This window comes from Arctopsyche grandis, chromosome 1 (genome assembly GCF_051622035.1).
Source record: "Arctopsyche grandis isolate Sample6627 chromosome 1, ASM5162203v2, whole genome shotgun sequence".
Lineage (NCBI taxonomy): Eukaryota > Metazoa > Arthropoda > Insecta > Trichoptera > Hydropsychidae > Arctopsyche > Arctopsyche grandis.
This window is the reverse complement of record NC_135355.1, coordinates 4,197,721-4,211,608: the sequence shown is the minus strand read 5'-3', so window position 1 is coordinate 4,211,608 and position 13,888 is coordinate 4,197,721.

Genomic DNA, 13,888 nt, shown 5'->3' with positions numbered 1-13,888 from the left:
ATAAACATAAAAAACAATGGCATTTAATAATATCAGATATAGATGAACGGCCAATAAATTGCTTATTATTTGAAGTACTTTGATGACGTATAGATGTGAAACTTGGACATTTAACGCCAAATTACTACACAAAGTCCAATGCACCCAAAGAAGTATACAAATCTGTATGTTTGGCATGTCTAGGAAAAACAGGGAACGGAATAGGTGGATGAGAAGTATGACAAGAGTAGTGGATATAGTGGATAGAGTGAAGATATTGAAGATGGAAATAGGCGGCTAAAAGAATGGAAGAAAGGTGAACAAAATAAGTGCTAGAATGGTACCCGAGAGAAGGCAAATGGGTAAAAGGAAGACTGCAGGGAAGATGGGTAGACGAAATTAGGAAAATGTGTGGGGTGAGATGGATGAGAGTTGCGCAAAACAGAGACGAATTAAAACGTGTTGAGAGGCCTTCATCTAGCAGTGGATGGTGGATTATGATGATGATGATATATCAATTTATGTTAAAACACTGAAAAAGTTTTAGTATAGTATTTAAAAGAGATTCGTAAAAAAGTTTTTTAACATTGTTTGCCTTTATATAAGCACATTACATTCAGAATATTATTATTATTATGATAATAATTGAGCAAAAAGCGTCAGATTTGCACAAAATAAGCGAATTTGTAAGCCGCTCCAAAACAAAGTGATTGACAATGCGTATCCGTTATTTGCGCAGAGGTAGCAGATTCAGGGGGGGGAGAAGATTCTAAACGAATATCCTATTTGTGGGTGGTGGGAGGGGGATCAAGAAGGTTCGAAGGGGGATTTTCGCGAAAACGGTTTTCCACGGGTTAATGGGAAAATGTCAACTGTTGATGTTTTGACGCGTGATTTTAATTCGCGGCGCGGTTGACGTGCCGTTCAACGGGTTAACGTCGTTATTATTTCGTCGTAACCATTATTATTGCCACCGAAACGGTTAATTTTGCCACACATAATAGCGGCATATTCGAGATGTCCTGTGGAAGTGAGTGTATGTGCTATGTATAAATGTAATACGTGCACTTTTCCCCGGATCTGCAATGAGAGGATTTAATAACGCTTCATATTTCACGTGGGCTGTCACCGCGTTGCGTAACGGAAACGGGAAAATCCGTTATAACGAGCTCGGTACTCTGCCCTCTCTTCCCCTCGTATCCTTCTCTCAAATCCTCCCACAACTTTATGATCCTGCGGTATAAACCGCCGAATATTGTCATTACGCGAGGGCTGTGATCGCAGGGTTAGGTATCTGTTCACAATGTTTTTTTTTTTTAATTCAATTTCCATTCATAATAAAATAAACTAGCTGAACTATGCAATGCCAGAATAAGGCATGCAATTCCCGTTCCCGTTTCAAGTGACGGTTGGAGCTCAACTAACGTCTCTTCAAAGCCGTGTTGTCATAAACCAACTGGTAATGTGGTTATCAACGAACACATTTCCTTGACTACACAATGGCGCTTCGAACTTTCGCGATTGCATTTTATATACATATATAAATATTTTAATTAATGCATCAAATAAATGATTTTTATACCGTTTCAAACAAAGCTGATTGGTTCCATATAATACATTTGTATACGTATATAAATTTTCAGTAATATCTTAAAATGAACAAGCAATTCAGCATACATACGTATTAATGGGGTTTTGATAGACGACAGACCTTGACATTTTATTTTATAGTGCTTCTCAATATACGTATATTCAATTAATTTAATGTTAATAAGCTTATTGTAAAAAACTAAATGTATATTAGCTTATTGTAAATCATATTAACAATTAGATACAACCAGCAGCGTGGTCTAGTGGTGAATGTTGAATTATTTCGTACTTGATGTTACGAGTTCGATTCCCCGCTAAGTTGTTGGCCAGACCTTGATTTGTCTAGGTCGATCGTTTCTTATCAGAATTTGCCAATTTTTCTGATTTTCATTGAAACGATTCCTGTAAAATTGGCGTTTCCTTCCCAATTTTCTGTTGCGAACCTTAAGTTATTGTTATATCTTAGGTTTCGCCATATTGCTCACCATAGTTGTCTCTGTGGTTGTTTATCGAATATAAAATTCGTATTGTTACATGAAAGTTATTCATCGTTATTTATCGTATTAATACGATGTTTGTAATATATGTATACTGACCATAGATGTCAGATATTTAGATTTACATGTATCTATGTAATAATTATGTGGACCTGAATTATAGGCGTTTAAACAATTAAAATCTGATATCACCATATCAAGGCGAAAAGGTTGAAGATAGATTACGGTAGCTTGCCGTACCGTCATAGACGTCACCGTACCCGAGATTCTGGATATTTGATACGCATTGTATACGATATTTTATCTCCAACGTAATGGCAGACGATACATTAAAGTATATTGATGACCAAAATGAGCAATATGGCAAAGTATGAAAACGATCGGATAAGAGATAAGAAATATAAAAAATGACCACTAACACGAAAACCATGTGAACTTAATAAGAGGTAAGTAAAAATGAGTGTTTTTTTACACAATCTCATCCTCAAAAAAGTTGCCATTTTTTATGTCAAATACATATACATATGTACATATTTAGAACATATTTATCGTTGACTGAATCATCATCATCGTAATCATTTTTTTTTAAATACAAACAACCCTTGGAATGTGGGAGTATATGGGTAAACTAAAACAATATTGACTGTATAAAGTCTAGTTTGATTTTATGATCATCTCCTCTAGTTTGATTTTATGATCAATCTTGAAGGGTGTTAATGGATACCTTTGTGGAAGATGATTTATAATTTTTTGTTATTTTGTGTTATGTGTATTAGCAGTTTGCTATATAAATAAATAAATAAATAAAATAAAATCTCCTGCTTAAATGAAATGGTACATTTTGAAGAAAAAAATAATATAAAAAACATTTTTGGAATAACGAATTATACATATACACATACATAGAAATAAGTAGAATATAATAAAATGTTTATAGTTTCCAAAAGAAAAGCAATACAAAATAAAAAATAATAAAAAAAAAACATTGAAAACTTTCCCAAACCGTGTAAAACAAGTAAAAGCGAAATAATGGCGAATTCGCGTGATGCAACCAACATCAAGTTCAACAAAGTTTTCCCACACATACATAAATACACGTACCCCAGACAAACTTTTCCAAATGTCCAGCGTCCGGAACGTCCTCTAAATTACTCCGGCAGCCCGTCAAGACGCGACATATATTACATTTTCCGGGCGAGGATTTTCCAGGAAAATTTCGCAGGCGTCGAACCACTTAGGCACCTGGAGCCGATGCGACGGCGAGGGGATGGAACGACTCTTGCTCGAGGATTTCGCCAGAAGTTATCGGCGATCGATCCCCTCCCCTGTATTTTACTTCATTATTTGAACAGGGCACGGCGTTCAGGGTAGAGTGTTCTGGGGGAGGCTGTGAGCGATTATGCAAATGACTGGCGGCATTTAATGGCCGATGCTATATGTGCAGTTTCTCAACGAGCGCAGACATCTTGTCGCTGATGCACACACTACACACTTCAAAACCGGATATTCAATATTTGAACCCAACCCCAACGAGAAAATTCTTCAATATCAACACTTTTGATGTAGCAAGTATCACATCATGGACTTTGAATTCAACCCAAACATTCAACTAGAGCGATTGAGTATAGTCGAAATTGCACTAAGAGCTATACATTTCAGATTATCTTTATTGTAGGAACTTGTGTTGTGCCCGATGAAATATTATCGTATGGGTGTATTTTCGTTCCGCACGCGGTCGAATTTTTTTCGAATATCTCTTAAACATATTTAATTTAATATTTATATTATTAGCCAGCAGCATAGCTCGGTCGTTAAGCTTCTGCTTAGCGTCAAGAAGGTGCCGGGTTCAATCCCTGAATGAAAATGAATTTTTCAGTGTATGCTGTTGGTCAGACCTGGATTTGTGACTCCAGGTTGATCGTTTCCTATCAGAGTTTTCCAATTTTCTCTGATTTCATTGTTGAAACGGTTCCCGGAAAAAAATTGGCTAAAAATCCTTCCTACCTACTATGTCACCACAATTTGAAGTTTGATTGATGCACAATAAAATTTATGTACAATTCATAGATGTCTCGTTAATTTGCGAGTTTTTCAGTGTCTCGCAATTCAACGACTTGTAATAAAAATTCTGCATTTGTATTTGTAATTGTAATTTGTAATTGGCCAGGAAGGCGCATTGGGATTTACCTGTAAGGCCTTCCTGGTAAACATATATGTAAAATAAATAAATAAATATTTAAGAGGGCTGGACCCCCTCGTATTAGACTTCTCCCTTCCTCAATTAGGGCCGGGCCGCACCGCTCAACTCGCGAACAACTTGGTTGAGTTCGACCAGACCAATGCATGCAGGTAGATGGGACATGCCACACCCGTCAACTTGTTTGTCGCACACATTTCCATACATTTTTTCGTGCCGCGCAACAAGTCGGCCGACAAAGTTGCACGGTGCGGCCCGGCCCTTATGGCACTAGAAAAATTATTTTTTTAATTTGCTATTTGTATCCACCATAGGCATGTTTCTATTTTTTTTCAAAATCAAAAAGTCAAATAAATCAAAAATCAATTAATCAAAAAAAAAATAAATAAGAAACATGCAAGACAATGTGTCAAATCTAGAATAGATTCGATACTAACACCATTCAATGAAGTAAAATTAATTGGTCTTTTGACTTACGATTAAGTATTGGTTATTTGAACAATGTATTTAGTCTCATAAATGAATGAAAATGATTTTTTTTATTAATTTACATAAATTATGACAAAGGAAATGTACAAGACAAGAAATAAAGGAGCCTTTATAAAGCAGCATTCAGTGTTATAATTTTTCAAGAAATCTTAAGGTAAATCAGCGTACGAATCCACTAAAGCCTCAGTGTTTAAACAAAAATGTAAAATATCTACAAATACATATGTATGTATACCTGTATACGTCTTACGTATTTTGAGACTTCCCAAGAGGACTGACTGAGCATCAAATATTCCCAAGAATAGCAATTTTTTGCCCGAAGCTTTATATACTCCTTTTGGGCTGTATATTACGGAAGGGTTTGCCGTCTCGGCTCTAAATTAGGTTTATATTAAATTTTCTCGTTTTGGGTGGCAGGTGTCCATAGTTTGTTAGTACAAATACACCCCCTTTTCTCTCCTTTCTCCCTTCTCTCACCCCTGGCCCTGTCTTTCTCTCCGGGTCAACTCGAAAGCGGCTCAGGTGTTTCTACACTGAGAGAAGACACACGACGTGCATAAAGCTACATTTTTGGAAAGGTATTATCCCACCATCCTGAAAATGAAACCTTCCAGCTGAAAATACTCCGCACGTACAAGGTATCGTCAAAAAATACAAAGAGAGCTGCTACATTTTTAGAACAAAATAAAAAATTATAGTATAAATAAAACTAAAGCAATGATAATAAATTATCGAAATATTGATAAGGTCTAAGGATAAATATAGATATTTTTTATCATACATAAATAAGGGAATGCTCGAAAATATAACAGAGAATAAACAAAAATATATTAACTATATAGAAATAAAATACGAATTTATACATACAATATATAAAAAAAATTCGGGTGTGACCAACCCATGACTTAATCTATGTATTTGAGGAATATAAGAAGGTTACAAAACAAAATTCGATATTGAACTAATGACTATGATAGCGATACAAATTGAGCGCAAATGTATGGAAACTTGCACAAAACAAAAGTTCTACTTCCGGTTGTCAGATTTTGTTCAAATTTTTTTTATTACTAAAAATCACTATCAGTATTATACTCATTAAATATCAATAAAATAAAAATAATTTTAAAGGTAAAAAAAATACTACTTCCGGTTTACGAATTCTGACCAAAACCCTACCAGCTCTAAGTTAGTACATAAAGGATAGAAATATAAATTTTCAGCTTAATACGTTCAGGGGTGTGGACAGAGTAGTGGGCACAACATTTTCGACCTTTCTAAGAGAAAAAAATCCCACTTCCGGTTTATAAAATTTAATAATTTTTTTTTATTTTCATCACATTGATACAAGAATTATATTTTGTGACGAACACACATGTTTAAGGGGTCGAAAAAAATAGTGGAAGAAAAATCGAACAAGAGTAAGCTGCCACTTCCGGTTGACGGAAGCTTACTAAATTTTATAAATAACTTGTTATTAAGCTTAAACTTTTAGATATGAAATTTCAGTTCAATAAACCAAAAGGTTTCTGAGAAAAACATAAAAAAACCTCGATTCTCTAAAGTAAAAGTACTACTTCTGGTTCAGATAGAAATATTTAAAAAATATAAGGTTATAAAAATTAATATTTCTATTATATTTAAAAAAAATTCAGTCCGATTAAGTTAGTGGTTTGGGAGATAATTGAATTCAAAAACTTAAAAAAAAGAGGACACCTATAAGGGGAGGTACCATTTCCGGTCAACTTAAAAATTTGAAAAATGTATGTCATGTCAATAAAGATTTCAGTAACCGATACTAAGTTTCAGTTTGATAGGCCTAATGGTGTTCAAAAAATCTCCAAAATACACAAACATTTTTTCTAGATCATGAAAATGTGATCAGTGATCGATTCTGAGTTCGAATCAGTCAAAATCTCGAGTTCGAATTTTCGCATGATCACAAAACTTCATCTATTGTTACTACGTACATAGATAAAGTAAAAACAATAGCAGAAAAAATTCAAACAATAGTAGAAGTATTCATGAAACACATAATAGTAGTTAAATAAAATAGAAAAATCGGGAATGTCTTGCATCAACAGTATAACAGTAACCAATATGTATGTATATGAAAGTAGAACCAGCCGTAAATACAAAACAGCCCTTTGAGGCCCAAATAAATCACACCCGATTATGAAAGTAAAAATGAGCGCAGGCTACCAAACAAATAGTTTAAATCTCTGAAAACATATCAGTCAGGCAAAGCAGCAACGATTTAATTCAGAAGTCGGTTAACTCTTGGAATAGGAGTCATCCGACAAAGAATTATTATCTTATTGTTATTTTTTTTATTTTTAATGTTTAAATGTATCCTTTTCTCTCAACAACAGTCCCATTAGAGGAAATTAGAACACCCGATTGAACAGCGTGTACGTCCATTTGTGACGATCATAAATAACTCACTATCGGACATTTTGGGCTAATTTTTTTTTAAGATCATCCTTAAAGGCAACTCTATTCACTGGAAAAAAATAGTGGTACATTATCCATCAAAATGTCTTCAAAAATAAAATATGTTAGAAGTCAGTTTGCTACTGAATTACGTTTAGTGTTGACGTGCGTTCCCGCGAAATACATAAAAATTTTGAACTGGTTTGACTTCTAATAATTATATTTTGTTATCAATAAAACTGTCAATTTCCCTAACAAAATAAATAAATAATTACTTATATATGTATGTATTAAAAAGTTTCGTTTAAACACTATTTATGAAGTTTCGCCGAGTAAAATATAAAGTTTCCTCGTTCATTAATATCGTATGAAAAACATGGTTCATTAGAATATTGACTACGGTTAAACCCGCTAAAGAATCATTTTGAATTAAATTAAGATAATAGACGAAGATATTTCCTATAGCATTTCATCATTATATTTTTCAGTTATTCACTGTATTTTATGATAACACTTTCCATATACATATACTCAAGTTGACGGATTCAAATCGCTCGAGCAGTAGGCGATGACAAATTACAGCGCATACACACATCCGGTTGCGAAAGTTTTACGTATTCCGGTTTCGGCTAGAGTCCGGATGTATTTATTTATCTGGCAGGATCTCTTCAGTATATATATAAGTACGAAGTCCCTCATTATTCCGGGTCTCGGGGTGACGGAAAGTATAGTAGATACAATGCTCGAGTACATACCGACCCGTTGTATGCATTATTCATGGTCCACGTTGAATACTTTGGCTCACAAAGGCGAAATAATGAAACGTTTAAATATTTAGGTATCGATACGACCGGCCAGAACTAACGCCAGGTAAATATGGGGAGACGATTTGCATTTCGGACGTGAATGTGTTAATGACGAGACGTAGTGCTGTTGTATTGTCGGCACTTGAATGAAGCGCTTCGTTCATATTTCAATGGAGTATGAACGAAATTCATTTTTGATGGGTCGTTTTAAAAACTGAGTAATATCCCACAATTTCATATACATAGTATGTAAGCACTTATATATGTATGTATAGGTATATCCAAGTTATATTTTTAACATTTGGACTTGACTATTCTCCCCGCGCTGTACTAGTTTAGACTACGTGAGTATTTTAAATAGTAATTGATCTAGACTTTGACGACTTGAAAGCTTCGGCGAGGACGTAAAAGTCACCGGGTTGTAAAAAAAATGTGAACTCACTGACATTCGTTTCAGAATCCCCTTTTCTTTATTTGAAACTGTGCTTAATTAAAGTTAATGCACGCCGTATTTCATCGGAACCGTTCTAACGCGTTATCTATTGCATAAATCATTTCGAATCGCAGTGAACTAACTCCGTAGGTAGTCGCCGAGCGAAATGACCACCCGTACGAACGGACGTATGCAAATTCGTTTATGCAGAATCACTTTTTCGAATCGCCAATTGAATTTTAACAACGCACAGTTCAAACGGAAATTTCTCAGGTCAATTTTAATAAAGCGGCGGGGAAACTTTAGTTGAATTATTCTCATTGAAGATAATTAGGCGATTTAAGCCATTTCCGGCTTTGCTCAGGTGAATAAAAGCTGGAAAAAGAAAAAGATATATGCCCAATGAACACGAATCTGGTAATAAAAAATGTTGATTATCTCGAGATTCGGAGATATATGTATGTATGTGTTTTTTAAATCACGCGATTTTTCTATATCTTGATGTTGTTCGCTCGATGTCTCAAAATCTGTCAATTTCCTGTTCAAAATAAATATTGAAATCTATAGTCGGGTATTTTATTTTTCATTTATAGTACTTTTCAGCTTTCAAATCTCTCTAAGTAGTCGTCCAGTTCAAATCGAAAGTCAAAAGTACGTATTTTCACTTGGGATTTTTTCCCACTGTTAATACTGTTTTACGTTGAGTAGTTTCTATTGAAACATGTTAATTGGGATAGTATTCTGGCCACACTATTTTTTGTTCTCGTTTAAAAGAGTTAATTGGAAGTGTGCTGAATTTTAAATCGGTAAAATTGCGAGCTAAAACTCGTACTAGTGAAGCACGGTTTTGTGTTGTGTATGCTGTATTGTTTGCTTTTTATTACCAGACAAAGCTCGGACTCTGAACCAAAAAAAAGTCGTCATTATTCAAACAGTGTTATTATTACACTGTATCTGTTAGTTCTAAATGTGGATTTGCCTAAATTATTAGATTAAACCAGAAGAGTAGACTAGTGGTTAGCATACAGTGGTCGCGGGTTCAAATCCCACTGGTTTCTGCTGGCCAGACCTTGGATTTGTGACTCCAGTTCGGTCGTTTCATATCAGAGTTTGCCAATTTAACTGATTTTCATTCAAACGGTTCCAAAAAATACCAATTTTCTTGCGAATCTCGAATTTTGCAGAATTTGACCATAGATGTCTCAGTGGATGTTAATTGCTATGTATTTACTTTGTACAATACTATTGTATCAAATTTAAAATGTTTCTGGCCAGGAAGGCGCATTGGGGTTACCTGTTAGGCCTTCCTGGTATAAATAAAAAAAAATTATAGTTAGGGTGACCATACGTCACGTTTGTGGCCGAGGCGGTCCGGTTTTTTGCGTGATTTGCGTTCGCTCCATCGTTTTCGAAAAATTGTTATGTTTGTCTCCCTTTGTCCGTCCTACTACAAATCAATTTGTGTCTCAAAATTAAATATTATTATATAAATATATATTTACATACACTAAATTCATTTTATAATAACATTTTGATATTTTGTTATATGATTCATTTTACTTTTAAAAAAAATGCTTTGTGCTACTATTTTCATCATGATTATTTTTAAATGACTGTAAAATACAATCATCATTATCATATACAGCCATTCACCACTTACCGCTGGATGAAGGCCTTTCCAACATGCTTTCACTCGTCTCTGTTTTGCGCAACTCTCACCCATCTTACAACACACATTTTTACATATCTCTTCTTAGCTTGCAAACGATTTGTTCGTGTGACGAAGTTTTTCTAATTTCATCTACCCATCTTCCCTGCGGTCTTCCTTTTAGTCTTTTGCATTCTCTCGGGTGTCATTCTTGCACTTATTTTGCCCACCTTTGGTTCATTTTTCTAGCCAAGCGGCTCACCCATTTCCATTCCAATCTCTTCACTCTATCCACTACCCTTGTCACACTTCTCATCCACGTATTCCGTTTCCTGTCTTTCCTCATTATTCCAAGCATAAAACTTTCCATACTTCTTTGAGTGCATTAAACTTTGTGTAGCAACTTGGCGTTCAATGTCCAAGTTTCAGATTCATACGTCATCACTGGCAATACTCATTGATCGAAGTCCTTTTCTTCAGGCAAAGTAGCATTTTACATTTAAAAACTTTATACTATATTGAATGTTTTATCTTGTTTCAATTCTGGTAAATATCATATTGCTAAACAAAAGAAGAACTGAAAATTTTATGTTGCACATAATTTTTTCTATTTTTTCGGAAAAATTTTAGCTATTTTATTTGTTAATTTTACATTTCAGAAAAAAGTCAGCTTGCGGCGCATGAACAACACATATTATATTGTATTTTCTATTTTGAATCTATTTTTCTTGTACATTTTGAAAAAATATATAATTTATTGACAATATAAATTGTTATTTGAGATTATAAATGCAGTACATTTTTGTCATTAGGTGGGAGACAAATTTTTTGCGGAGCGTCCCGTTTTTAGTCCTTTGATTTCAGGGTTCTTTAATTCTGAAATCAGGTAAATTGGCAAACTCTGATAGAAAATAATCCACCTAGAGTCAAATCCAAGATCTGGCCAGCAACATTGAATCAAGGCTCAAATCCGTGACCCTACAGTTATTAGCATTTACCCTAGCCACTGAGCTATGTATTATATGTTGTAATTATAAACTGAAAGGAACAATTCTTAAATACGTATAAATGTTTAAACCTTAAAATTTTGACAGTATAAAAATATGAATTTACAAATAATATCACAAAATACTAGCAGCTTCAGGTATATAAAATAAACGATGAGTAAATATATCGATTTATTTAATTTGACCTTTAAATTTATAAGCAAACGCTTCACCGACTATACACACATTAAACACCTCAAAAGGTCAAACTTGCGACATTTCGTTTGAGTAAATCAAAAAATATATACACTCAGGCGCAGACGGTTAAATTTGTCGCTGAGTTTGTATTTTTAGTCGTTAAATATTTGTACTAAATGCCAGCGTATACATACATACATATATTTACATATATGTGTCCGAGAATAACACCGTTTGCCCTTACATGTGACGAAACGCTCAGTAAATATATACAATATATGTACATACAAATATTCAGAGGTGAAAGGTTCCTTTGTATCGACACGTACGAATCATGCCTCTGTGTATTTTGACGTAGAACTATGTACATATTTAGAGTTGGCCTGATATGAAAATATAATTCTGAGAATATTATTTATTTGTTAACATTTGCACGCCTCTGGATTTGTTGGATTTGCGAGTTTTCGCGTGACAGTTCAGTAGGTGAGCATTTTAGATTTGTCGTCGAACAATATATAAGTGGTTGCGGTCGAGTTAATTAACCGTGCGAAGGGCTGTCACCCCTCGTCATCCTGGGTGGGTGGAAGAAACCACCCACTGTCACGGCTTATCGTTTATATTCGTATAAAACGTACGGCCGTCTGGGGAAAACAGGTGAAAAGCGATCCACTTGACCCCGTTTTCGCAGATTTTCACACGTCACTTTACATCGCCGGTTTGTTATTGCGGATATACATATAAAATGTCAATTGTTAGGATTTGTGTCATGAAGTTAAATTAAAAATCAGCCGTATTATGAAAGTGGGATAAAATAAAAAAAAATCATATTATATTCTTCTCATTAATTCGTTTCGTTCTCCTGCTCTTACGTGGTAATACGTCATGCCCGTTGTTGCTGGAGCAGTTGGGGCTTTATGTCCCTATTCACTATGTGCGTGGTAGACATCATTATTTGCTGGCTGTACCTCCTGCCCGCACAGTCCTTTTTCGAATGGCTCCTATTCCAAGAGCTATCCGACTTCTTAATGAAATCGTTGCTGCCGAGACTGAATGTGATATTTTCCACCTTAGTGAGCGTAAATTGTCGGAAATTACTCTAACCCATTTATCTGGTAGTCTGCGCTCATCATTGTTTTCATGATTGATTGTGATTTATGAGTGAAATTTTGATTAACTCTCTTCCATTTGGGCCTTACAGGGATGTTTTGTATTTGTAGTTGTTTCTTACATATTTATTGAAACTGGCTGTAGGTGCAAGGCATTCCTTATGCTTTATTTTATTTGATATTTTTACTTTATCTGTTATTATAAATGCTATTTTTTATGTATGTATGGATGTATTTATGTTTATGTTTAATTGTTATTTTGTTTTTTTTCTTTTTTGTGTTATATTTTTTGACCATTGTGGCGCTTTAGGAATTCCTGTTATGCCACAATGGTCTGTTTAAAATAAATAAATATAATATAACATAAAACGCAAAAATGAAAATAGGTCGTGCGTTCAAATCTCTTCTGGAACAGGCTTTTCCTCCCGTATTAATGTGCGCGCGCAGAATACGGGAGGAAAAGCATGTTCCTCTTGTTCCTGTTGTATCCTGCTCGCGCAAATTAAGTGAATATGTACGTGAGTATGTACCGTTTACCATGCACCCTTTTTTTTTGATCTTTCGACTTAAGATCTTTCGATTTTCGATCTTTGCCTTCCGATATTTGCGTTTTCTGTCATTTAACATTCTGTCTCGTCACGTAGACCCGTTTATTATACATATATGCTTGCGGACTATAATTATTATCTAATAATTAATTTGTAGTGTCGACTTAATTAAAGTGAATGTCATGGCGGTTTCCAGATATTTGATCGGAGATATTTGACTGAATGAAATTTGTAATTGCTGAAATTGAAAAATGTATTTATACATATATTAAATCTTATAATATTTTTGCAATCGTACGAATGCAATACACAAATTGATAATTACCTATTATTTTTTTCATTCGAAATCTTATGTTTCAAGAAAAATTTATTCAATTATTAAATTTAATTGTTGAAAAACGTTTGAGAGTACCTCCTGAATTTAATTTAATATTAACCAGAATAAAGGGATAATGCGTCAACTGTTAAATTGAAAATTGAATTTTATGATTTTACTCGTGTACGGTCTTAAAACAAAAATATTAATGAAAGCAAAAAAATACCTGCAAATAGCCAATAATTCGCAGATATAGTACCTGCAAATAGCCACAACCTTTATTTTTAGTTATAATTACTTATTTAAAATTGGAGATAAATTTAAGCAATTAAAAATTAAATTCGAAGTCAAATTTCTATTCGGCCATATTTCCGTTCGGTCAAATGTCCGTTCAGCTAATTTACCATCAGCCGAATATCTGTTCAGCTAAATGTCCGGCCGCATTATAATAGCACATATGAAAAATTAAATCAGCTGATAACTAAAAATAATTAAGCTTGTATTGGTTAGAAAGTTTGTTTTGGAGAAATAAATAATGAAATTTGAGGTTATGGGTAGCTGTTGAACTAATTGTATGTGATGTATATATGTAAGCTTATTGTAAAAAACTAAATGTATGTAAGCTTATTGTAAATCAGATTAACAATTAGATACAATATAACTTC